This window comes from Salvelinus alpinus, chromosome 12 (genome assembly GCF_045679555.1).
Source record: "Salvelinus alpinus chromosome 12, SLU_Salpinus.1, whole genome shotgun sequence".
NCBI classification, from domain to species: domain Eukaryota; kingdom Metazoa; phylum Chordata; class Actinopteri; order Salmoniformes; family Salmonidae; genus Salvelinus; species Salvelinus alpinus.
Genome location: NC_092097.1, coordinates 33,253,654 through 33,280,854, shown reverse-complemented (window position 1 = coordinate 33,280,854; position 27,201 = coordinate 33,253,654). Strand labels below are relative to the sequence as shown.

The 27,201-nt window shown below is 43.8% G+C and overlaps 1 protein-coding gene across 5 annotated transcripts in view; it reads right to left on the bottom strand.

Moving 5' to 3' along the window:
• LOC139535924 (nck-associated protein 5-like) overlaps nucleotides 1-25,797 on the bottom strand; it is a 115,360-nt gene extending 89,563 nt beyond the window's left edge. For all 5 annotated transcript variants that reach the window (XM_071335886.1, XM_071335887.1, XM_071335889.1 and 2 more), the window contains exons 1-2: nucleotides 25,576-25,797; nucleotides 825-1,021 (exon numbers count right to left, since the gene is read on the bottom strand). The gene's annotated coding sequence lies outside the window, so the exon portion shown is untranslated. The remainder of the gene's footprint in view (nucleotides 1-824; nucleotides 1,022-25,575) is intronic.
• Between the last annotated feature and the right edge of the window lie 1,404 nt (nucleotides 25,798-27,201).

Genomic DNA, 27,201 nt, shown 5'->3' with positions numbered 1-27,201 from the left:
CAAAGAGGGAGCAAAAAACTGCATACTTTTGAAGAATACTTGAATAATTAATCAAGGAGAATCTCAAATGGAAAATAATTAAATCAACAGATGGTCTCTCTATTACTCCTGTTTCGTTCCCTTCTCCACTCCCAAGCTCTATCCTTCACTCAATCTTGGCTTTGCGTGTGTCCAGAGAAGCCCCTTGCTTTGCCCCACACTCTTCTTCCCGTGCAACAGACTGACCCTGGAACCCTGGACAGATGTTCAGGCCAGCCTCAATGGAGACAATGGAGGGGCTCAGTGGCCAGTAAATCTCCCAGATCAACACGAGCTTGGAGGGTCTAATCCAGCTAATCTTATAGCATTGTGACACTCAACTCTCAGGCATGGCCCACTGTTGCAACCGACACCAATGGAAAGTCATTAGCTGGACACACTTAAGGTTACGGCACAGACGTCAGGCTAGCTAATTCTAATGGTCAACATCAGCTAGCTAGGAAAAGCTCCTTCTCAATATTAGCTGGAAAATGCTCCCATTGCACTCTTTCTAAACCCCAATTTCAACAAACAAAGGATTTGATCAAATCACTTTATGCCATTTGAACAAATAACTTGTCCTCATATTGACCACTTTCTCTATTGGGAGCAATGACATGTACCGCTAAGTGAATGTCGACATTAACCAATAGGAGCATGTGTGCAACATCGCGACAACTACACTAAAAGCAACGTCAAAAAGGTTATCCCCAGTAATACACTTGTTATTAACAGTTAATTTCCACCATTTACACAGAGTGGAAGCATTGCAGATAGCAGTGACACACATCAATTAGTCCACTCACCTCAGAGCTGCTCGCTGTCTATTGTGTGCCCTAAGGGGCCAGAGACCTCGGAGCCTCAGGAATAAGAGTGTGGTTCCTGTCTCCGAGGGCCAATCCCATGCTCTATCCCACTCCCAGCCACTGGCTCACTGATGTTCCAATATCACATCATAACGCGTTGAATCACCAGGGATGAGGGAAGATGGAGGGTGTGAATCCTGTTGACAAAGAGAGCTAGATGAGTCACTCTATGGCCTATTTATGAAGAATGCGCATGTCCCATAAAGTGAGGCAGTAGGCAGCCTGCTGCCATCAGAATTGATAAATGTAGCATATTCAACGCTGACAATAATTTATTGGTACGGAAGTTACCAATACCTCAGGCTCTGATGATTACAGTTAAATAGGAATGTCTATGTAAATAAATTACAATCACTGCCAAGAACCACTGCACAAGGATGTAGAAATGCCATCTTTAATTTGCAAACCTCTGTTTTGAATGTTTCTCTGAATATTCATTTTCCTTTCCTTTGTGCTTTCTTAGTCAAAGTGACATAGCCTGGAGCATTATTAGTTCAGATGATTTAATTCAACACCACATACTGCTCAGCTGATCAATATCTTCTATACAGTTCCCATTTAAGGAAAGTCAATACAATACAACAGTTACGTATACCGTCAGTCAGCTTATCGGAAGACATGACCAGTACACTTCGCCTCAGCCTGACACACTCAAGTCAACTGAGTGTGAGCCTGCTAGATTTAGACTATTGCGGGGGAGGAAACCACAACATCCAATGGTTGCCTTTCAAACAAAGCTCATGTATCTCTACCAGTAGCTAATGGGTCTTCTGCTTTCACTCCTCATCAAATCAACCAAAGGTGACACCGTCGTCCGTCTCTGATCAAAAGCGCATAATTTAAAAACAAAAAAAAGGACCAAAAGCGTCACTTTGGTCATGACAAGTCAAGACCTTTGACGAGGAACCCAACTTCGAGACACCAGGAGCTAGCTGGCTGTGGTCTTCTGGTTGACACGTGGCGCCACTGTGTCCAGCCAAACCCTGAGAGGAAGAGACCAAAAAAAGACGTGGTCCCAGTTAGCAACCTTCACACCCTCCACGTCTGGTTTTCCATTTAGCCCAAAGACTTCATTAAGCTCTTGAACATTGCTTTGCCTCACTCCACACGTTTCCTGTGAGAATCCACATCCTGAAGAAATATCACCGTGCAAACCAGTTGCGGAACTTTAAACGCCCTGTGGGCTGTGTAACTGGCAAAAGAGATGATGATAATAAACTGTTTTGACTGCTTCTCTACTGTTGTAAAAAATACAAAACATGATTGTGAATAGTCTCGCTATCAAGCACCAGTTTTTCCATCTGGTAAACCAATGTGAGTCTCACTCTGCCTCTTTCTCCATCCCACTGCCACCAACGCAAGTCTTCCCTGTAGGCATTGAATGCATGATCAAGTACCCAAGCATCTTCTATGACCTATATTTCTGCAGCAACACCAGAGACTTGTCAAGTTGTCACTGATCCCCACTCTTTACCATTTGGTATTTTAATTAAGCAATGCTTTCCTGACAGTTTCTGCCACTCTCCCAAGGCTAATACAAGATACCATATGACTTTTTGACTGTCACCTACATTAAATTAGAGCATCTGCGTTATGATTATGACCAAATGTAATACATTACATGCACTCCATATACATTGAGTATACCAAATATTAGGAACATCTTCCTAATATTGAGTTGGGTGGTGGACCATTCTTGATACACACGGAAAACGGTTGAGCGTGAAAACCCAGCAGCGCTGCAGTTCTTGACACAAACCGGTGCACCTGGCACCTACTACCATACCTCGTTCAAAAGGCACTTAAATATTTTGTATTGCCCATTCACCCTCTGAATGACACACATATACAATCCATGTCTCAATTGTCTCAAGGCTTAAAAATCCTTCTTTAACCTGTCTCCTCCCCTTCATCTACACTGGTTGAAGTAGATTTAACAAGTGGCATCAATAAGGGATCATAGCTTTCCCCTGGATTCACCTGTTCGGTCTATGTCATGGGAAGAGCAGGTGTTCTTACTGTTTTATACACACATATGCATTCAAGAAAGAGATGGTCCGAGAGAGCCAAAGGTGAAAGAGTGAAGGAGTGAATGAGTCAGGGTAGGGCCCAAGAAATTGTGAGGGAGAAGTACCTTGACAGAGGGACAGAAAGCTGGGCACATCTGCATGGAAGACTTTGTGACTTGGCATTGAGTGTGCTTCAATACCCTTTAATCTGGTTGAGGAAGCCCCCACCGAAACACACACCACACGCACACACATTGATGCTCACGCTCACACACACACTGCCCGTCCAAAGGTTTCGAAACCCTGTCCTGTTTGATACACACATTCTGTCCTATCCATCTAGGCATCAAAAGGTCATATGACAGAAAGGTGGGGTCATGTCATGTGGTTTCTGCAGTGTTTAGCCCACAGGCTGTGAAGTGTGAAAGTGTACACGTGAAGGTAAGTCACAATCCTGCAACTCGCATTAAAAGGTGTAGTGGAGCAGGCAATGTGTGCGTGCACCAAGTCAATTAGATCAAATCGGTTGTTTCTGAGCAAGCAGTCATATCAAGGCTAAAATACTGTGGGGCTCAACGGTCGGTCACACATCCCAAAAACCGCTTACCTTAGTGTAACACAGCTATTGTTCCTAACCGCAATAGCCTAAAACTCTATTCGATTCACAAGGTTTTAGACTACTAATATACAATCTTACATTTCCCAATATCTGTTTATATAACATTTGTGTTTAGTCAGCAAACTGCTTTTATGAACTGTGCTTAGGAAATGTATTGAAAAAGGCATTTTTGCTTTTACTGTACCTGCTTTTCCAATGTTTAAGCTTTTTTCCTTATTCATGCCGCAAAATGTGCAAATATGCCAAAACGGCTACTTTTTGTCAGTTGAAGACTTGTACTGTGATATCAGAGGTGATCTTAATGAGTTCTAAGTGTGGTTTATACGACTACCAATGATTTATCATTTGTATATGCCACCAAATATAGAACCAAAAGAAACAAAGGGATTTTCTCCCTGAAATGAGTGTATATCTGAGAGAACTCCCCATAATGCACTGCTCTCCCACCCCACCCTTCCTTCCACCCGTTAGGTCATGGCACACACCTATACAAACATTCCCTTCGCTTGTACACTGTTGACCAGGATGATTGAGGCAGGAGAGGGGTGGAGGAGGGAGGGAGAAACAGTGCTTTCCTCACATCTGCAAGTAATAATCTATACTGTGTGAATGCTTGTGGGCTGGATTAGCAGGCCTGTTGTTTTAAAAGCACAGTAACCCCCTTTTGCAGAGAGACACTGGTATTAACGTTGGGGTAGGCGGGGGAGAAACCAGAGGCTGGTAATCTTCTTATGGGAATGCTTTGGCCTTGATTACCAGACCACTGTGCTCTGACAGACAACCCTTCCCTTTTCATTCTGCCACAGACAGAAACAGACATTACATACATCACAATGAGTGGAGGCCATAGAGTCACAATTTCTGTAAGCATTGAAATATGATAGAAGGGGAAAAAAAATTGAAAAGCATGCTACGACTTATGGCAGTTGGCAGATATGGATCTGGCATAAAAATATTTCTGTTCTACATTGATTAGATCAGCAGGGGTTTACGTTTGGTTGGAATTAAAGGCTGAAAAGGTTCAATATAAAATGCTTAGTTTGACAAGACCTACAAGACAGTTGCAATGAAAATGTCACAATGTGAACAGGAAAAAACAAAAAGGCAGACGATAATCAAGATTGGTCAAAAACTGAGTGCCACACTGCTTTTATTTCCTAAAGACGTAGACGTTAACATTGTATGTGAATTAGTAGAGATGTCTCAAGAAGATTTGGCAACTCATTCCTGTGTGTGTGTGTGTGTGTGTGTTCTTCCCCTAGTGATTCCAGTCTTCTACACCCAGCTCTTGGTAGTAATTACCTAACATTTCTACACCCCAACCCCCCCCCAAAAAATATACCAAACAAAACCTCTGCTGCTGATGAGCCATAGCAATCATAGTTAGAGAAAAGGGGTAAGGAGAGAGAATGAGATGGGAAGAGAAGAGAAAAGATGAGAAAGCCTAGAGGGACAGAAGGTCGGGTTCAAAACGGTGTCTCATGCGTCGACAACCTACTCTTTCCACCGTTTCCATAGGACATAGGTATATATCTTCTGCCAGGACTGCCCAAAAACCCCACATACAGAACGCTGAAACAGTTCAAGCATCCCAATGTCACTCTATAGCAGGAGTCGCCAACAGGTCGGTTGCGAGCTACCAGTAGCTCGCAGCCCACCTATGAGGATTTTGCAAAACAATTCTGAAAATACATGTCATTTTCACGTGGTCCACCGCAAACTGTCATAAACAAATCTCACAAGTATCAGACACCGCAAGCTACCAGCTACTATCTAATAAACAGAACATTATCCCACCCCTGGTTAGCCACAAACCTAAGACAATATCTGCCAATTAATTTCCCGTAATATTGCCCCCGTCAGTCTGTGTGGTGCGCACGTTTGTCTATCACTCAGTGTGTAGCCAGTTGATGTGATAACTGTCTTGTGGGTTGACATTCCTCACTTGCTACTGTAGATTATCCTCAACAGGGGGCCCCTCAGGGGTGTGTGCTCAGTCCCCTCATGTACTCCCTGTCCACTCATGACTGCATGGACAGGCATGACTCCAACACCATCATTAAGTTTGCCGATGACACAACAGTGGAAGGCCTGATCACCGACGAGACAGCCTATAGGGAGGAGGTCAGAGACCTGGCCGTGTGGTGCCAAGACAACAACCTCTCCCTAACGTGATCAAGATAAAGGAGATGATTGTGGACTACAGGAAAGAGGCCCGAGCACGCCCCCACTCTCATCGACAGGCAGTCCTGGCAGAAAATATTTTCCTATGTCCTATGGAAATGGTGGAAAGTGGAACAGGTTGAGAGTTTTAAGTTCATTGATGTCCACATCACCAACAAACTAACATGGTCCAAGCACACCAAGACGGTTGTGAATTGGGGACAACACCTATTCCCCCTTTGTAGATTTGGCATGGGTCCTCAAATCCTCAAATGGTTTTACAGCTGCACCATCGAGAGCATCCTGACGGGTTGCATCACTGCCTGGTATGGCAACTGCTCGGCCTCCGACCGCAAGGCGGATGCTCTAGTCGGCTGGCCCTCGCTACATATTCGTCGCCAGACACACTGGCTCCAGGTCATCTATAAGTCTATGCTAGGTAAAGCTCCGCCTTATCTCAGCTCACTGGTCACAATAACAACACCCACCCGTAGCACGCGCTCCAGCAGGTATATCTCACTGGTCATCCCCAAAGCCAACACCTGATTTGGCCGCCTTTCCTTCCAGTTCTCTGCTGCCAACAACGGGAACGAATTGCAAAAATCGCTGAAGCTGGAGACTTATATTTCCCTCACTAACTTTAAACATCAGCTATCTGAGCAGCTGTACATAGTCCACACAATCTACCTACCTCATCCCCATATTGTTTATATTTACTTTTTTGATCTTTTGCACACCAATATTTCTACTTGCACATCACCATCTGCTCATCTATCACTCCAGTGTTAATTTGCTAAATTGTAATTACTTCGCTACTATGGCCTATTTATTGCCTTACCTCCTCACGCCATTCGCACACACTGTATATAGACCTTTTTTTATTATGTTATTGACTGTACACTTGTTTATTCCATGTGTAACTCTGTGTTGTTTGTGTCGCACTGCCTTGCTTTATCTTGGCCAAGTCGCAGTTGTAAATGAGAACTTGTTCTCAACTAGCCTACCTGGTTAAATAAAGGTGAAATAAAAAAGGCACTACAGAGGGTAGGGCGTATGGCCCAGTACATCACCGGGGCCAAGCTTCCTGCCATCCAAGACCTCTACACCAGGCAGTGTCAGAGGAAGGCCCTAAAAATTGCCAAAGACTCCAGCCACCCTAGTCATAGACTGTTCTCTCTGCTACCGCAGGGCAAGCGATACCGGAGCGCCACGTCTAGGTCCAAGAGGCTCCTAAATAGCTTCTACCCCCATGCCATAAGACTCCTGAACAGCTAATCAAATGGCTCCCCAGACTATTTGCATTGCCCCCCCCCCCCAGAACGCTGCTGCTACTCTCTGTTATTATCTATGCATAATCACTTTAATAACTCTACCTACATATTACCTCGACACCGGTGACCCCACACATGGACTCTGTACCGGTACCCCTTGTATATAGCCCCGCTATTGCTTTTTGGTATTTTCTGAAAACTAAACTGCATTGTTGGTTAAGGGCTTGTAAGTAAGCATTTCACTGTTGTATTCGGTGCATGTGACAAATACAATTTGATATTAACAATTAAAAAAGGGCCAGATGAGCAACTAAAGGGGAATTACTACATTTGTTAGTTTTATATCAAGCCTAACAAAAGTGTTTCTTCTGATGTGATTTAAGCATTTACATAGGCTCAGAAAATCCAGTTTCGTTGTTTCTCTATGAACAGTTGTAATTTTGAGTGTAAAATTAATAACAAATAAAAACCAGATGGTGACACAATTTAGGTGACTTTGGGAAAAAATAAAGACAGAATTTGGGAGAATATGTTTTGGGGGTTGATTTTTGAAGGCCCCCCTTAGAGTTGTTAATTAACCATTATTTTACCAGGTATCTTGACAGAAAACAGTGTTCAAGAGAAAGTAGTGCACTAAGGACCTGGGGAAGAGTTGCAGAGGAAAGAAGAAGAATGTGCCCATTTGAAAGCTAGAAGAAAATGGAGTAGCTCACAACAGGTTTAATTTTTATTTTATGTAGCTCTCATGCTAGAAAAGGTTGGAGACCCCTGCTCGATACTATTCTCTTTTGGTGCAGGAGTTGCCTGTTGAGAACTCATCTCATTTGAATCCCTTATAGAAAAGTTAAAGATATGCCGGTTGACTGCCATCTAGCCATGTTAGTGATATCAATCCACTAAGATCTTTGTAATTACTTCGAGATTTGGGTATATGACCCCGTTATATACCCCAGCCCAGACCTGCAGTGGCAACAAAGCTGTAATCTTGCATCCTCCATATGTAGCATCTAACAACACAAGGCTTTTTAGAGCCAAACAGCTAAATATTTAAACGTGCATCCTTGCCACCCGCCATAGCAAAGTGAATGTGAAAATCGACAAGTAGCAGCTTCTTTAAAACACACAAATCGAAATAAAATCTGCTATGACATTTTCTGCCTTTCATACCGGTGAACAAATCAGTGGGGGTTAGGTTGTAGCGAACACCCCCCTCCCTCATCCCTGCCTCTTTGTGAAAATTAAGAATGGTGGCTAGAAGCCGTCCTCTTCTGTATGTGGAACACCCCTCAGACCAACCACATTGATCAGGCACATATATTTCACACACACACACGTGTTTACATATCAGCTTGACTCCTCAAACAATCCCTGGCCTCTTGGGTATGGCTTTGCATCATTTTGGGATAAGGCTCTCTAAATGTTCTATTTTTTCCCCCTGACTGTAGCATATCGAGGACCGAGTCAGAGGCACAAAGAGGCTGTGATTTTCATACTGTCACCATCTTTATTCATCTGAGCCATTTCTGCCAGTGTATATTCTCATGTCACCTGTGAGCTCCTGTTCAATTCTTTTTTAGGGATGGCTCTGCAGAGAACGGGGTATTTTACACTGCAGACAAGCACAGTATCGGGAGGAGGGTAACTAAGGAGGGGACATGGGCAAAATGGAATTAAATCTAAAATGGTGTCATCTCCATACCAATGTAAAAAATCTCCAGTGGGTTCCTTGTGCCAGGGTTAATTAGTTAAAATACTCTGACTCTGCCATTGTCAGTGCATTCCAAACAGCATTACAAACTGCTTTGCCCACCAATCTGTTGGCAGGATTAATCAAACCAGTGCCATTCTAGACAAGCAGAAGATATAAGTTCTGTCCTAAATGTCACCCATTTGGGCCTTGCTAAAAAGTAGTGCACTACATTGGGAATGGGGTGCCATTTGGGACACACATACTGTAAATGTTGAGATGTAATGGGATTGACCACTGGGTTTATTTAAAAAGGTCGCTGAAGGTCAAACCATCTGAAGCCAAGAGGCCTGTATGGACATTGTGTCACCTAAACCAAGGATTCCCAAACATTTTCACTCAGGCCCCCCTGCCAGCATTGGGGAACATCACACCACCCCCCACCCTGCGTGCACCAAGTCTATGTCTATGTGCACAAGTACTGTTCATTATACAAATTGTTCACACCCCTGTTGTTGGCACAGAGAACATTTCGCAGTTAAAGCAAATTCTTGCATTTCTATACATTTTGCCATGTCTAATGTGCATTCATGTGATATTTAAGTGATTAAGACATTACAAAAAAAATCTATGGACTAAAAGAATCGAGCTAAAAACAGATTACATGGGCTAGTTGATCTAGCTATAAATAGCTCTAAGGTATGCAAAACTGGTTATGCACTAGCCAATTTTGAAATTGCACATTCTACTATTACAACTTTCAAGAGTAAGTAAAAAAAATACAGTACTAGTCAAAAGTTTGGCAGCAGCCACTCAATGTTAGTGATGGCTGTTTAACAGTCTGATGGCCTTGAGATAGAAGCTGTTTTTCAGTCTCTCGGTCCCAGCTTTGCTGCACCTGTACTGACCTCACCTTCTGGATGATAGCGGGGTGAACAGGCAGTGGCTTGGGTGGTTGTTGTCCTTGATAATCTTTTTGGCCTTCCTGTGACATCTAGTGCTGTAGGTCTCCTGGAGGGCAGGTAGTTTGCCCCTGGTGATGCGTTGTGCAGACCTCACTACCCTCTGGAGAGCCTTACGGTTGTGGGCAGAGCAGTTGCCGTACCAGGTGGTGATAAAGCCTTACAGGATGCTCTCGATTGTGCATCTGTAAAAGTTTGAGGGTTTTTGGTGACAAGCCAAATTTCTTCAGCCTCCTGAGGTTGAAGAGGCGCTGTTGCACCTTCTTTACCACGCTGTCTGCATGGGTGGACCATTTCAGTTTGTCCGTAATGTGTACGCCGAGGAACTTAACTTTCCACCTTCTCCATTACTGTCCCGTCGATGTGGATGGGGGGGTGCTCCCTCTGCTGTTTCCTGAAGTCCACGATCATCTCCTTTGTTTTGTTGACGTTGAGTGTGAGGTTATTTTCCTGACACCACACTCCGAGGGCCCTCACCTCCTCCCTGTAGGCCGTCTCGTCGTTGTTGGTAATCAAGCTTACCACTCTAGTGTCGTCTGCCAACTTGATGATTGAGTTGGAGGCGTGCATGGCCACGCAGTCGTGGGTGAACAGGGAGTACAGGAGAGGGCTGAGAACGCACCCTTGTGGGGCCCCAGTGTTGAGGATCAGCGGCGTGGAGATGTTGTTTTCTACCCTCACCACCTGGGGGCGTCCCGTCAGAAAGTCGAGGACCCAGTTGCACAGGGCGGGGTTGAGACCCAGGGTCTCGAGCTTAATGACGAGGGTACTATGGTGTTAAATGCTGAGCTGTAGTCGATGAACAGCATTCTTACATAGGTATTCCTCTTGTCCAGATGGGTTAGGGCAGTGTGCAGTGTGGTTGCGATTGCGTCGTCTGTGGACCTATTGGGGCGGTATGCAAATTGGAGTGGGTCTAGGGCAGACATGGGCAAACTACGGCCCGCGGGCCACATACGGCCCGTTAGGCTTTTTAATCCGGCCCGCCGAACTTGTCCAAATTATAGTAAAAACCTCCTTTTTTTCCCCTTTCCCTGCAATGCCCACGTTTCCCCAATAGATGGCGCACTCAAAACACATTGACCGTTGTTGGAGTGGCGCGTATTTCTCTTTATTTCACTTTAATTTTCACTTCGTTTCACGTCACCATTAAGCGAGAATTGCCACAACAAAACTAACTCCAGACTTTGATGCACTGGCAAAAAAGGGAGACCAACAACACTGTTCCCACTGAAATGGTGAGTTTTTCTGCTGTGTTATGAAAAAATGCATATGGAAAGTTTGGAAGTGCGTCTTTTAATTAAGAGCAATGCGCATTTACGCACAGCAGCGGTACAGTAGCTTTATTAACACGCCGCACATCGCTCTTAATTTAAATTTAAATTTTCAGCTGCAGGTAGGATATTTAATACAGCCTATGTCTGTGTGCTTGGCAACGATACACGTGTACTGTTTGCGCGTGAAGGCGAGGGCGTCCGTGGCGAGTTTGTAGAGCGCGCGGTCAGGACAATCCATCCATGATTTTGCGGAGTTTAACACAAGTAGATATTATTGAGCTTGAGTATTTCGTTGTGTAATAATATGTTTTGAATGTTGAAAGTGATTCCATTTTTCAATAAATGTTGATTTCTTTAACTTTGCACCTTCGATTGAAACTTATTAAAAACAGACGCAATCTTGATAAATCACAGTGCGTATGTTATTTTAATCTATTTACATTTCCTCATCCCGGTATCTGCGAAATAGTATGTAAATGCCATATCTTGCATATTCCTTGAGACAAATTTATTAACTGATAAGGGCTATTTTTCACATTTGAAAGACAGTTAATAAATTGGGTTGTAGTGTTCTTACTGTGCTATGAGGTTTGCACACACTACATTTAATGCTTTAGTATATCCGGCCCAAACACTCCCTCCAAATGCTCCTGGCCCGGCCCCTCTGTCAAATTTTAGAACCCATTGTGGCCCGCGAGTCAAAAAGTTTGCCCACCCCTGGTCTAGGGTGTCAGGTAGGGTGGAGGTGATGTGATCCTTGACTAGTCTCTCAAAGCACTTCGTGATGACGGAAGTGAGTGCTACGGGGCGATAGTCGTTTAGCTCAGACGGCTATGGATGCCGTCTGGGCCGGTAGCCTTGCGAGGGTTAACACGTTTAAATGTTTTACCCACGTTGGCTGCGGTGAAGGAGAGCCTGCAGGTTTTGGTAGCTGGCCGTGTCGGTGGCACTGTATTGTCCTCAAAGCGAGCAAAGAAGTTGTTTAGTTTGTCTGGGAGCAAGACATCGGGGTCCGCGACGGGGCTGGTTTTCTTCTGTAGTCCGTGATTGACTGTAGACCCTGCCACATACCTCTCGTGTCTGAATCGTTCAATTGCGACTACTTTGTCTCTATACTGACGCTTAGCTTGTTTGATTGCCTTGCGGAGGGAATAGCTACACTGTTTGTATTCGGTCATGTTTCCGGTCGCCTTGCCCTGATTGAAAGCAGTGGTTCGCGCTTTCAGTTTTGCGCGAATGCTGCCATCAATCCACGGTTTCTGGTTGGGGAAGGTTTTAAGTCGCCGTGGGTACAACATCACCGATGCACTTGCTAAAAAACTTGCTCACTGAATCAGCGTATACATCAATGTTGTTCAACTCTATCCAGAACATATCCCAGTTCACGTGATCGAAGCAATCTTGAAGCGTGGAATCAGATTGGTCGGACCAGCGTTGAACAGACCTGAGCACAGGCGTTTCCTGTTTTAGTTTCTGTCTATAGGCTGGGAGCAACAAAATGGAGTCAAGGGTTTTTCTTTATTTGTACTATTTTCTACATTGTAGAATAATAATGAAGACATCAAAACAAAGAAATTACACATACTGTATGGAATAATGTAGTAACCAAAAAAGTGTTGAATCAAAATATATTTTAGGTTTCTGATTCTTTAAAGTAGCCACCCTTTGCCTTGATGACAGCTTTGCAAACTCCTGGCATTCTCTCAAACAGCTTCATGAGGAATGCTTTTCCAACAGTCTTGAAGGAGTTACCACATGCTGAGCACTTGTTGGCTGCTTTTCCGTCACTCTGTGGTCCAACTCATCCCAAACCATCGCAGTTTGGTTGAGGTCGGGTGACTGTGGAGGCCAGGTCATCTGATGCAGCACTCCATCGCTCTCTTTGGTCAAATAGCCCTTACACAGCCTGGAGGTGTGTTTTGGGTCATTGTCCTGTTGAGCGCAAACCGGATGGGATGGAGTATTGCTGCAGAATGCTGTGGTAGCCATGCTGTTTAAGTGTGCCTTGAATTCTAAATAAAATCACAGACAGTCACCAGCAAAGCACCCCCACACCTCCTACATGCTTCACGGTGGGAACCACACATGCAGAGATCGTCCGTTCACCTACTCTGCGTCTCACAAAGACACGGCGGTTGGAACCAAAAATCTCAAATTTGGATTAACCAGACCAAAGGTCAGATTTCCACCGGTCGAATGTCCATTGATCATGTTTCTTGGCCTAAGCAAGTCTCATCTTATTGGTGTCCTTTAGTAGTGGTTTCTTTGTAGCAATTCGACCATGAAGGCCTGATTCACACTGGCCTCCACAGTCACCCGACCTCAAAATTCACACGAAATTTTGTCTTAAAGTCTTAAAGTAATGATGGACTGTCATTCCTCTTTGCTTATTTGAGCTGTTCTTGCCATAATATGACTTGGTCTTTTACCAAATAGGGCTATCTTTTGCATTCCACCCCTACCTTGTCACAACACAACTGATTGGCTCAAACGCATTAAGGAAATTAATTCCACAAATTAACTTTTAACAAGGCACACCTGTTAATTGACATGCATTCCAGGTGACTACCTCATGAAGCTGGTTGAGAGAATGCCAAGAGTTTGCAAAGCTGTCAAGGCAAAGGGTGGCTACGTTGAAGAATCTCAAGTATATTTTGATTTGTTTAACACTTTTGTTGGTCACTACATGATTCCATGTGTGTTATTTCATAGTTTTGATGTCTTCACTATTATTCTACAATGTAGAAAATAGTACAAATTATAGTACAAATTGCAGCCACAGTTTGGGAATCACTGACCTAAACTAGAGGTTACTTGGTTTTGTCATTGTGACATTCCTCGTAAGAATGTGTGTCGGCACGTCGCCAACTGATCCAGAGGACACAGAGATCGTATAGATCCTCGATGTGCAGCCTAACAAACAGGGAATAGGGTGCCATTTGGGACGCATTTCCTATGTAGTGGACTACTTTTAAATGTAGCCTATAGGGCTCTGGTCAAAAGCAGTGTACTATATAAGGAATAAGGTGCCATATTGGGAGGCAAACAGGCTCCTCGCATAGAGAAACAAAACTGATCAAAAGGCTCTTTATGACCACATCTACTGCACAATTAGTCATGATGAATATCAAAGGATGATGTGCTAAAAGGTGTCAACACAGACACACACACACAGTGCCTTCTGCACATCAACAACAAACCCTGTCTATAAATAACTCTGGTCCCTTTGCGTTTCACACAGCCTTATGTAACAGCACAGCAGTTCCAGGGTGAGAAAGACACACACTAATAATAAAAGAAGAGCAGAGAAAGAATGAAATATACATTAGTTATGTGTAATCTGACATGATAGAGCTGGGCACAGAGCCTTTGAAATATACTATACAATAGTTGTGTAAACTGGCATGTGATGGAGCTGGGCAGAGAGAGACTTGAATTATACTATATTATACTTTCCCAAACCAGAAACCGTGGATTGATGGCAGCATTCGCGTGAAACTGAAAGCGCGAACCACTGCTTTTAACCAGGGCAAGCTGACCGGAAACATGACCGAATACAAACAGTGTAGCTATTCCCTCCGCAAGGCAATCAAACTAGCTAAGTCCCAGTATAGAGACAAAGTAGAGTCGCAATTCAACAGCTCAGACACAAGAGGTATGTGGCAGGGTCTACAGTCAATCACGGATTACAAAAAGAAAACCAGCCCCGTCGCGGACCAGGATGTCTTGCTCCCAGACAGACTATAACTTTTTTGCTCGCTTTGAGGACAATACAGTGCCACTGACACGGCCCGCTACCAAAACCTGCGGGCTCTCCTTCACTGCAGCCGAGGTGAGTAAAACATTTAAACGTGTTAACCCTCGCAAGGCTGCAGGCCCAGACGGCATTCCCAGCCGCGTCCTCAGAGCATGCGCAGACCAGCTGGCTGGTGTGTTTAAGGACATATTCAATCAATCCTTATCCCAGTCTGCTGTTCCCACATGCTTCAAGAGGGCCACCATTGTTCCTGTTCCCAAGAAAGCTAAGGTAACTGAGCTAAACGACTACCGCCCCGTAGCACTCACTTCGTCATCATGAAGTGCTTTGAGAGACTAGTCAAGGACCATATCACCTCCACCCTACACCCTAGACCCACTCCAATAGGTCCACAGACGACGCAATCGCAACCACACTGCACACTGCCCTAACCCATCTGGACAAGAGGAATACCTATGTGAGAATGCTGTTCATCGACTAAAGCTCAGCATTTAACACCATAGTACCCTCCAAACTCGTCATCAAGCTCGAGACACTGGGTCTCGACCCCGCCCTGTGCAACTGGGTCCTGGACTTCCTGACGGGCCGCCCCCAGGTGGTGAGGGTAGGTAACAACATCTCCACCCCGCTGATCCTCAACACTGGGGCCCCACAAGGGTGCGTTCTGAGCCCTCTCCTGTACTCCCTGTTCACCCACGACTGCGTGGCCATGCACGCCTCCAACTCAAATCATCAAGTTTGCGGATGACACTACAGTGGTAGGCTTGATTACCAACAACGACGAGACGGCCTACAGGGAGGAGGTGAGGGCCCTCGGAGTGTGGTGTCAGGAAAATAACCTCACACTCAACGTCAACAAAACAAAGGAGATGATTGTGGACTTCAGGAAACAGCAGAGGGAGCACCCCCCTATCCACATCGACGGGACAGTAGTGGAGAAGGTGGAAAGTTAAGTTCCTCGGTGTCCACATCACGGACAAACTGATTTGGTCCACCCACACAGACAGCGTTGTGAAGAAGGCGCAGCAGCGCCTCTTCAACCTCAGGAGGCTGAAGAAATTCGGCTTGTCACCAAAAGCACACAAACTTCTACAGATGCACAATCGAGAGCATCCTGTCGGGCTGTATCACCGCCTGGTACGGCAACTGCTCCGCCCACAACCGTAAGGCTCTCCAGAGGGTAGTGAGGTCTGCACAACGCATCACCAGGGGCAAACTACCTGCCCTCCAGGACACCTACACCACCCGATGTCACAGGAAGGCCATAAAGATCATCAAGGACAACAACCACCCGAGCCACTGCCTGTTCACCCCGCTATCATCCAGAAGGCGAGGTCAGTACAGGTGCATCAAAGCAGGGACCGAGAGACAGCTTCTATCTCAAGGCCATCAGACTGTTAAACAGCCACCACTAACATTTAGTGGCCGCTGCCAACATACTGACTCAACTCCAGCCACTTTAATAATGGGAATTGATGGAAATTATGTAAAAATGTATCACTAGCCACTTTAAACAATGCCACTTAATATAATGTTTACATACCCTACATTACTCATCTCATATGTATAGACTGTACACTATACCATCTACTGCATCTTGCCTATGCCGTTCTGTACCATCACTCATTCATATATCTTTATGTACATATTCTTTATCCCTTTACACTTGTGTGTATAAGGTAGTAGTTGTGGAATTGTTAGGTTAGATTACTTGTTGGTTATTACTGCATTGTCGGAACTAGAAGCACAAGCATTTCGCTACACTCGCATTAACATCTGCTAACCATGTGTATGCGACAAATAAAATTATTTGAATTACGTCCCAAATGGCTCCCTATTCTCTATATATAGTGCACTACTTTTGACCAGGACCCATATGGATCTATGTAGGGAATATTGTACCATTTAGGAGGCAAACAGTGTTGTAATCAGAGGCCTTGGTCTTTCATATCACCTCCCTGCTAGTTGACCACAGGAAACCACTATCTGGGGACAAAGCAGAGCACAACTCCATTGCCTTGCCACCCTCCAATAATGCAGCTTCCACATTCCAGACGTGAGATCAAATGGATGAAGCCAGTGGATGTGCTGATTGATTTCATATGAAATATCCAACAGGCCATAGTCACCGAGAACACGCGTTCAAGGAAATGTGCAGAGCAGATGTGGCGATATTGCATGTGATGTTTCATGGAATGGCTCATTCAACATGGCTGCTGGATAATGAGGATGATTTATTGAGTCACGGCCAAACAAAGCACATTCCTATAAAGTCAGACATATAGTCTGTTACATTACCAAGCATGCTGTAAGCCAAATTCATATTGCTGCTCACATTCACTACAAATCCTGACAAGAGAGATGATTCAGTGTGCAAAGTGCCCCGGCAGACAGACATGCAGTGCACTTGGAACTTTTAATAAGACCCCATTCTTTATTGCAACTTACTTACAAAATCTGTAACCAATGTTTTGAATGATAACGCCCACTGTGGTTAAATCAAGCTCTGCTATCCCACATGCATAGGATGGAGTGATGACATTAAATTTTGCCGTGGATTTTCTCAAGCTAGCACAGGAGGCTCAAAGTTCGATCTGTTTACAGCTAGCCTATGGGGAACATTTCTCTCAACACAGCTGACCTCATTATTGTGATCACCATGTCGACGGAGAGAGCATCCCAAACGGCACCCTGTTCCCTACATAGTGAGGATGTGTGCGTCCCAAATGGCACCCTATTCCCTACATAGTGCACTACTTGAGATCAGTTGTTTAAAGGTAGTGCACTATGTAGGGAATAGGGTGCCATTTGGGGGACACCTATAACAGTTTGGAATTTCTGGAATACATATTCATACACTGGAATAGAGAACCCTTTCAAAACACAGTCTACAGGTCGACATTATCACGTGCCTTCAGTATGAGAAGAAAATCAAGCATTGGTTTGAATAAACCTCTTGAACAACAACGAAAAGTCCACTCACTCCATCCATCCCACCCAGGCCATTGAACACGCGGCAGGGAGGGCTGTTTCTGCTGTCATCGAGGGGCAGAACCCTTAAGCAGGATTAGAAAAGAGTTGCAGATAAGGGAGAGGAGGAGAGAATATAGAAACCAATTTCACTATGGAGAACCAGTTGTGATGGGCATGTGAAAATTCATAGAATATACACTGAATGTTCAAAACATTAGGAACAGCCACTCTTTCCATGACAGACTGACCAGATGAATACAGGTGAAAGCTATGATCCCTTATTGAGCCACTTCAAATCAGTGTAGATGAAGGCGAGGAGACCGGTGAAAGAAGGATTTTTAAGCCTTGAGACATGGCTTATGTATGTGTGCCGTGCAGAGGGTTATGGGCAAGACAAAATATGTAAGTGCCTTTGAACAGGGAATGGTATTAGGTGCCAGGGGCACAGGTTTAAAAGTGTGTAAAGAACTGCAACACTGCTGGGTTTCTCACACGCAACAGTTTGCCGTGTGGATCAAGAATGGTGCACCACCCAAAGGACGTCCAGCCAACTTGACAACTGTGGGAAGCATTGGAGTCAACATGGGCCAGCATCCCTGTGAAACGCTTTTGACACTGTGTAGAATCCATGCATTGACGAATTGAGGCTGTTCTGAGGGCAAGAAAGGGGGTGCATCTCAACTCAGTATATATAGAGTATTTATGCTTGTGTGTTAATAAAATAGGGCTGTGACGGTCATGGAATTATTTGTCAGGCAAATGTGCACCTTCACCGTTTATAGCCAGTGTTGCCAACTATTTTTCAGTGAGAATCGCTATTGGCTCCTTGATTTGTCGATAGAAGAAATCACTAGATGACGTCTTGCCGTTGCCGCGTTGACGACGCTTGCTGAGGTACAACTGCGAGAGCCTCATGTGAAGCAACCTGTTCTCACAAGTTTACATTCTGCTTCGCAAGATCGGGATGGTTCGTAAGAGGCTACAACGGCGGTCCTCGACATAGCATTTTCACCCCCTCTCGCTTCTCTGCCTAAATGTTATAAAAATGATAGAAATCCTCAGTGTCAAAACTCCTCAAAGGTAACCTGAAAAGTAGCCGAATTTGTCGCTAACCTCTTACCAATAAGTCGCTGGAGGGGTCTGAAAGCTCGCTAAATATAGCGACAAACCCTAGCAACTGCAGTAAAAAAAAGTAATCAAGCAGTGGTCATGCAGTTGCACACATTACGCTTGCTAGCCTAGCATGGATTTCAACTTTGTTTTTCATCACTTTGTCTCGGATTCACATTCATTTATAAATGTCCACACACCAAGAATGACATTTGGTAGTTCATTCAGTAGAGATGGTGGCTTTTGGCATTGTTTTTGCAACTTTACAAACCAAATAAAATGTATAGCCAGAGCACTATGCATAGGGTAGTATAGCTGACTAAACTCCACTTGAAGGAAGTTTAATTAATTCCAACGGAGTGGAGGAGAGGCGTTGTGGAATTCAGCTCAGACTACATCAATTCGGCCAAGATCAATACTTTCAAAAAATAATATTATGAAACGCTAACCTTGTACCTTGGTTTGCTGAAATCCATACTTTATCAATAAATGTTAATCAAATACAACCACCGAATGTTTGCTCATTAATGTTGCTCTAAGATGGCAACTCAGCGCAAATGCATGTGCCAATTGAATCGCAACAAGGAAACAGTCAGTGGTTGTACAGTATTTGAATAACGTTATTAGAAAAAATATGGATTTCAGCAACCAAAGAAAGGCATGCAACTACAGAGGACAAACATAGGTACAAGGTTAGCTTTTCATAATAAAAACTTTTTTTAAATTGATTTTGGGAAAAATCGATGTAGTCAGGGCTGAATTCCAAAGCCTGGTCTCTGCTCCACTCCATTAGTTTAGTTCATCAGAAACGTCCTTCACTGTGGAGTTTAGTCAGCTAAAAGGTAGTAAAGATAAAGATCATGTTACAGCATCAACAAAACTGTCATGTCTACTCCCGCTCTCCGGCACGAGACTTCGCCGGTCTACTAACCACCAGTCCTGGCAACCCATCATTACGCACTCCTGCGCCTCAGTCACACCTGGACTTCATCACTTCCCTGATTACTCCCCCTTTATCCAGCACTCCATTGTATTCAACCCTCAGGTAGTATTGGTTATGTTTCATTGTCAGGCGTTGCTCTTGTTTCGTATCGTCTTATGTTCGTTAATATAAAAAAAACTCCCTAACTGCACCTGCTTCCTGACTCCCTACGTCGATGTTACAAAAGTGAGCACATTTAAGGACAGAGCGCACATTGGAGGGAGGAGATGGAGACAGTTTGATGGATTAAGGTACAAAAACAATTTGTTAATTTACACTACTGTTGGTTATATTGATACATTATTATATTTTTAAGTAAATATATTGGAATGATTGACGGTTATTTTAATCACGGCCTTCATCCATAATCATCGGTAAGGCTACACGGTTATACAATTACAGAGCCAACCCTAAATAAGAACCCTTGCATTCAATAATGGGAACACGAGAGTCACGTGGGACCGCCGAAAGAGATGGCATCACGTTAGAGCTCCTAATACCCACATGTAAATACTGAAATTCAACGGCATACACTTTCATGTATCTTAATATACTGACCTGAAGTACAGTTTAATATAAAGAATTTACATTTTGAAATATCTCGCTAAAGTGGTGTTATTGGAACGTCAACACACGCTAAACTTCTTTCTGCCTAACACACGGTATTCACAGAAGGCCACATCGGCTAACAAACAGCAAATCCTCCCGAATCCCCCCAACAAGACATGGACAAACACGTAAACCCAGAGAAATCTGAAGGATCTATTTGAGAAAATGGGACAGATGAACACGATTTTGTTGGATGTTGCATCCCATGTCTCCACGATAAAAACAACTACCAAGGTAAAGGAAAAAGTTGATGTGATACAAGAGGATGGATGGGGCAGAAGGACGGCTTTCGACAGTCGAGGATGCCATCTCTCATTTGGAGAAGGGTAATGAGAATCATGAGAAAAAGCTGGATATATTGTGGAATCGTGTCGAAGAATTTGAGTACAGAAGTAGGAGAAATACGGTGAGATTGGTTAATCTGAAAGAGGGGAGTGAGGCTGGCGGTGGACTAATCTTGTGTGTGTAGAAAATCGCCGCAGAAGAATTTTATGACAGGCACAAATTAGAAATTGAACAAACCCATCGCAGTTTAACCATGCCAGACGAGAATAGGCCCCAGAGAACAGTTCTCATCCGCTTCCTACAATCTACAGCCCGGGACAAGGTACTGATAGCGGCAAAATAAAAGGGTGGCGTTCAGTGGGAAGGCTGCCGGATGCCTTTTTTCCCCAGACCTGTCCAACGAACTGGCAATGAAGAGGAAGAAGTTTGCAACGGTGAAGAACTACACGAGAAGAATGTCAGGCACACACACGCACTCCCAGCGACCCTGCTTTTTTCTTGGAAGGGAAAGAAAATGATTTTTCAAGGACAATGTGGAGGCAGAGAGATTCTTGCTAGAGCAGGGTGTTTAGCCTAGATAAAGACGAGACAAGGTAAAAACTGAACTGCTGTGTAGTTCTGCTGTTCACTATACAAATTAAGGTAGCCTATGTGTTTGCGGGACTCTGGGGAGTGTTGCCAATTTAGCCTTGGCTCTCAAGCACCTCAAGGACCATAAGTCATTTTGAGTTGAGACTGTAGGTTCTTCTGCAGCAGCAAAGACAGTTCTGTGATGATTGAATCATCGAGAAACAACGTTACGTTCCTAGGTGTGATTTATTTTATGTTTATTTTACACAGTTTTATTGTACTGCTCGAGTATATACACTGCTCAAAAAAATAAAGGGAACACTAAAATAACACATCCTAGATCTGAATGAATGAAATATTCTTATTAAATACTTTTTTCTTTACATAGTTGAATGTGCTGACAACAAAATCACACAAAAATGATCAATGGAAATCAAATTTATCAACCCATGGAGGTCTGGATTTGGAGTCACACTCAAAATTAAAGTGGAAAACCACACTGCAGGCTGATCCAACTTTGATGTAATGTCCTTAAAACAAGTCAATATGAGGCTCAGTAGTGTGTGTGGCCTCCACGTGCCTGTATGACCTCCCTACAACGCCTGGGCATGCTCCTGAAGAGGTGGCGGATGGTCTCCTGAGGGATCTCCTCCCAGACCTGGACTAAAACATCCGCCAACTCCTGGACAGTCTGTGGTGCAACGTGGCTTTGGTGGATGGAGCGAGACATGTTGTCCCAGATGTGCTCAATTGGATTCAGGTCTGGGGAACGGGCGGGCCAGTCCATAGCATCAATGCCTTCCTCTTGCAGGAACTGCTGACACACTCCAGCCACATGAGGTCTAGCATTGTCTTGCATTAGGAGGAACCCAGGGCCAACCGCACCAGCATATGGTCTCACAAGGGGTCTGAGGATCTCATCTCGGTACCTAATGGCAGTCAGGCTACCTCTGGCGAGCACATGGAGGGCTGTGCGGCCCCCCAAAGAAATGCCACCCCACAGCATGACTGACCCACCGCCAAACCGGTCATGCTGGAGGATGTTGCAGGCAGCAGAACGTTCTCCACGGCGTCTCCAGACTCTGTCACATGTGCTCAGTGTGAACCTGCTTTCATCTGTGAAGAGCACAGGGCGCCAGTGGCGAATTTGCCAATCTTTGTGTTCTCTGGCAAATGCCAAACGTCCTGCACGGTGTTGGGCTGTAAGCACAACCCCCACCTGTGGACGTCGGGCCCTCATACCACCCTCATGGAGTCTGTTTCTGACCGTTTGAGCAGACACATGCACATTTGTGGCCTGCTGGAGGTCATTTTGCAGGACTCTGGCAGTGCTCCTCCTTGCACAAAGGCGGAGGTAGCGGTCCTGCTGCTGGGTTGTTGCCCTCCTACGGCCTCCTCCACGTCTCCTGATGTACTGGCCTGTCTCCTGGTAGCGCCTCCATGCTCTGGACACTACGCTGACAGACACAGCAAACCTTCTTGCCACAGCTCGCATTGATGTGCCATCCTGGATGAGCTGCACTACCTGAGCCACTTGTGTGGGTTGTAGACTCCGTCTCATGCTACCACTAGAGTGAAAGCACCGCCAGCATTCAAAAGTGACCAAAACATCAGCCAGGAAGCATAGGAACTGAGAAGTGGTCTGTGGTCACCACCTGCAGAACCACTCCTTTATTGGGGGTGTCTTGCTAATTGCCTATAATTTCCACCTGTTGTCTATTCCATTTGCACAACAGCATGTGAAATTTATTGTCAATCAGTGTTGCTTCCTAAGTGGACAGTTTGATTTCACAGAAGTGTGATTGACTTGGAGTTACATTGTGTTGTTTAAGTGTTCCCTTTATTTTTTTGAGCAGTGTATTTTTAAACCTGCATATTTAGTTAATATTGCCTGCTAACATGAATTTCTTTTAACTAGGGAAATTGTGTCACTTCTCTTGCGTTCTGTGCAAGCAGAGTCAGGGTATATGCAGCAGTTTGGGCCGCCTGGCTCGTTGCGAACTGTGTGAAGACCATTTCTTCCTAACAAAGACCGTAATTGATTTGCCAGAATTGTACATAATTATGACACAACATTGAAGGTTGTGCAATGTAACAGCAATATTTAGACTTAGGGATGCCACCCATTCGATAAAATATGGAACAGTTCCGTATTTCACTGAAAGAATAAACGTTTTGTTTTCGAAATGATCGTTTCCGGATTTGACCATATTAATGACCTAAGGCTCGTATTTGTGTGTGTTATTATATTATAATTAAGTCTATGATTTGATAGAGCAGTCTGACTGAGCGGTGGTAGGCAGCAGCATGCTCGAAAGCATTCATTCAAACAGCACTTTCCTGCATTTGCCAGCAGCTCTTCGCTGTGCTTCAAGCATTGCACTGTTTATGACTTCAAGCCTATCAACTCCCGAGATTAGGCTGGCAATACTAAAGTACCTATTAGAACATCCAATAGTCAAAGGTATATGAAATACAAATGTTATAGAGAGAAATAGTCCTATAATAACTACAACCTAAAACTTCTTACCTGGGAATATTGAAGACTCGTGTTAAAAGGAACCACCAACTTTCATATGTTCTGAGCAAGGAACTTAAACGTTAGCTTTTTTACATGGCACATATTGCACTTTTACCTTCTCCAACACTTTGTTTTTGCATTATTTAAACCAAATTGAACATGTTTTATTATTTATTTGAGACAATATATATCAATAAAATCTATTTAAAGTTAAAATAAGTGTTCATTCAGTATTGTTGTAATTGTCATTATTACAAATATATATAAAAATCTACCGATTAATCGCTTTCTGCTTTTTTTGATCATCCACTAATCGTTATCGGCGTTGAAAAATCATAATCGTTCGACCTCTACCATAGAAAGGTGAGCATTTGCCCACTGAAGTCGGTTATGACGCCAAAATGCAGTCAGGTCAAGACCCTGGTGAGGACAATAAGCACGCAGATGAGCTTCCCCGAGACGGTTTCTGACGTTTGTGCAGAAATTCTTCAGGTTGTCCAAACCCACAGTTTCATCAGCTGTCCGGGTGGCTGGTCTCAGATGATCCCGCAGGTGAAGAAGCCAGTTGTAGAGGTCCTGAGCAGGCGTGGTTACAGCTGATCTGCGGTTGTGAGGCAGGTTGGACGTACTGCCAAATCCTCTAAAATGACGTTGGGAGGCGGCTTATGGTAGAGAAATTAATACAAAATTCTCTGGCAACAGCTCTGGTGGACATTCCTGCAGTCAGGATGTCAATTGCACGCTCCTTAACTTGTCATCTGTGGCATTGTGTGACAAAACCAAACATTGTGTACTTTTGTCCCCAGCACAAGGTGCACCTGTGTAATGATCATGACATTTAATCAGCTTCTTGATATGCCACACCTGTCAGGTGGATGGATTATCTTGGCAAAGGAGAAATGCTCACTAACAGGGATGTAAACAAATTTGTGCACAAAAATTTGAGAGAAATAAGCTTTGAACATATGGAACATTTCTGGGATCTTTTATTTCAGCTCATGAAACATGGGACCAACACTTCACATGTTGCATTGATATTTTTGTTCAGTGTAAGAATGTAGCTGTGTAAGTAAAGGCAGATACACTTATAAAATGTGGCATGCCTTAGAGTACTAACTATAGAGAGAATCAAGGCTAGTAGTTTGAGCAGATGTTGTGCCCTATATATATACAGTATATTATTTTTTACCTTTATTTAACTAGGCAAGTCAGTTAAGAACAAATTCTCATTTACAATGACAGCCTAGGAAAAGTGGGGTAACTGCCTTGTTCAGGGGCAGAACGACAGATTTTTACCTTGTCAGCTCCGGATTCGATTTGTAGCAACCTTTCGGTTACTGGCCCAACGCTCTAACCACTAGGCTAACAGCCACCCATGTAGTCCTTCATGTTATGTAGCCTCAGAAAATGATCAAGTTTGTATCATGTTCCAAAATGTTATCAAAACTGACATTGCACTTACATGCACTTAGGCTATAGCAAATGCTACATGTTCAGGTATTTAATAGGCCTTTTGTTATTGAAACAAATCTTAGGTGATGTTCATTGCATAGCAAGATTTAATTTGGGATAATATCGTGATGACCGTCTGGGCGCGATAATTCGTGTTCGTTGACTAACCGATTTCATGCTCACGTTTAAATTAATGCAGCGCCATGAACGTCACATATGAACAGTTAACGGTTCATTGTGTTTACATATTGCCACCACGTACGACAGGCACCGCCAAGTACATGGGAGTATCGGTAGCCTACTACAAACCTGTTTGCACACCATTGTTTGCAACGTTCTTCATTACATTAAATACTCAGTCTAAGGTTTGTCCCACGACCCTACTCGCAAGTATTTTTCTAAACAGCACATCGGTACACCGTGGTGAAAATAACATTCACTTACCTAGAAAAATGGTGCATAGGGAGAGACACTGACAGTAATGCAGCACCAACGTTAAATAGGGCACGTCTTAAAATACACATTTAAGTCAAGAGAGAATCCGTATTGCTTTAAAAAATAAGCTGCATTCATTATTTTCCTCGGACGGAGCAAGCTTGAAAAAAGTCAGTCCGAGATCTTTCCGCATTTGGAAGCAGTCGTCAGGAAATGTGATGTCATGGCTTTATATTGCTCTCGCCTCCGAGTCGCGGCGCTCTCATTGGGGCAGCCAATGTCCGTGTGGTCCTTATCTTATTTTGAAAACTAACCAAAACTAACCATCTTAGTCCATTTAAAAAATATATATTTCCAGTACATCCCGTGGCAATATTATGTTGTTATACTAAATTCATGACTACTATCATATAGTATATGTACACTCTATTACAGCCTACTATAAAGCATACTAGCCTATACTATACTATTCTGTCCCCTTTGAGATGATATCCAAGTGGGGTAAATGCTAAGAAAGTCCTGTGCTCCAGTCATTGTGGTTTATTTCCCACCATGTAATTATCTGTTTTACCAGGTAATTTCCTGTGTCTAACCTCCAGACATACACTAGCGTTCAAAAGTTTTGGGTCACTCAGAAATGTCCTAATTTTTTAAAGAAAATCACATAGGCGTACAGAGGCCCATTATCAGCAACCATCACTCCTGTGTTCCAATGGCACGTTGTGTTAGCTAATCCAAGTTTATCACTTTAAAAGGCTAATTGATCATTAGAAAACCCTTTTGCAATTATATTAGCACAACTGAAAACGGTGGTGCTGATTAAAGAAGCAATAAAACCTGCCTTCTTTAGACTAGTTGAGTATCTGGAGCATCAGCATTTGTGGGTTCGATTACAGGCTCAAAATGGCAAAAACAAAGAACTTTCTTCTGAAACTCGTCAGTCTATTCTTGTTCTGAGAAATGAAGGCTATTCCATGCGAGAAATTGCCAAGAAACTGAAGATCTCGTACAACGCTGTGTACTACGCCCTTCACAGAACTGTGCAAACTGTCTCTAACCAGAATAGAAAGAGGAGTGGGAGGCCCCGGTGCACAACTGAGCAAGAGGACAAGTACATTAGAGTGTCTAGTTTGAGAAACAGACGCCTCACAAGTCCTCAACTGGCAGCTTCATTAAATAGTACCCGCAAAACACCAGCAAAGAAAAAGCCATATCTCAGACTGGCCAATAAAAAGAAAAGATTAAGATGGGCAAAAGAACAGACACTGGACAGAGGTACTCTGCCTAGAAGGCCAGCATCCCGGAGTCACATCTTCACTGTTGACGTTGAGACTGGTGTTTTGCGGGTACTACTAGCTGTGCTAACATAATTCCAAAAGGGATTTTAATGATCAATTAGCTGTTTTAAAATGATAAACTTGGATTAGCAAACACAATGTGCCATTGGAACACAGGAGTGATGGTTGCTGATAATGGGCCTCTGCACGCCTATGTAGATACTCCATAAAAAATCAGCCGTTTCCAGCTACAATAGTCAATTACAACATTAACAATGTCTACACTGTATTTCTGATACATTTTATGTTATTTTAATAGACAGAAAATTAGCTTTTCTTTCAAAAACAAGGACATTTC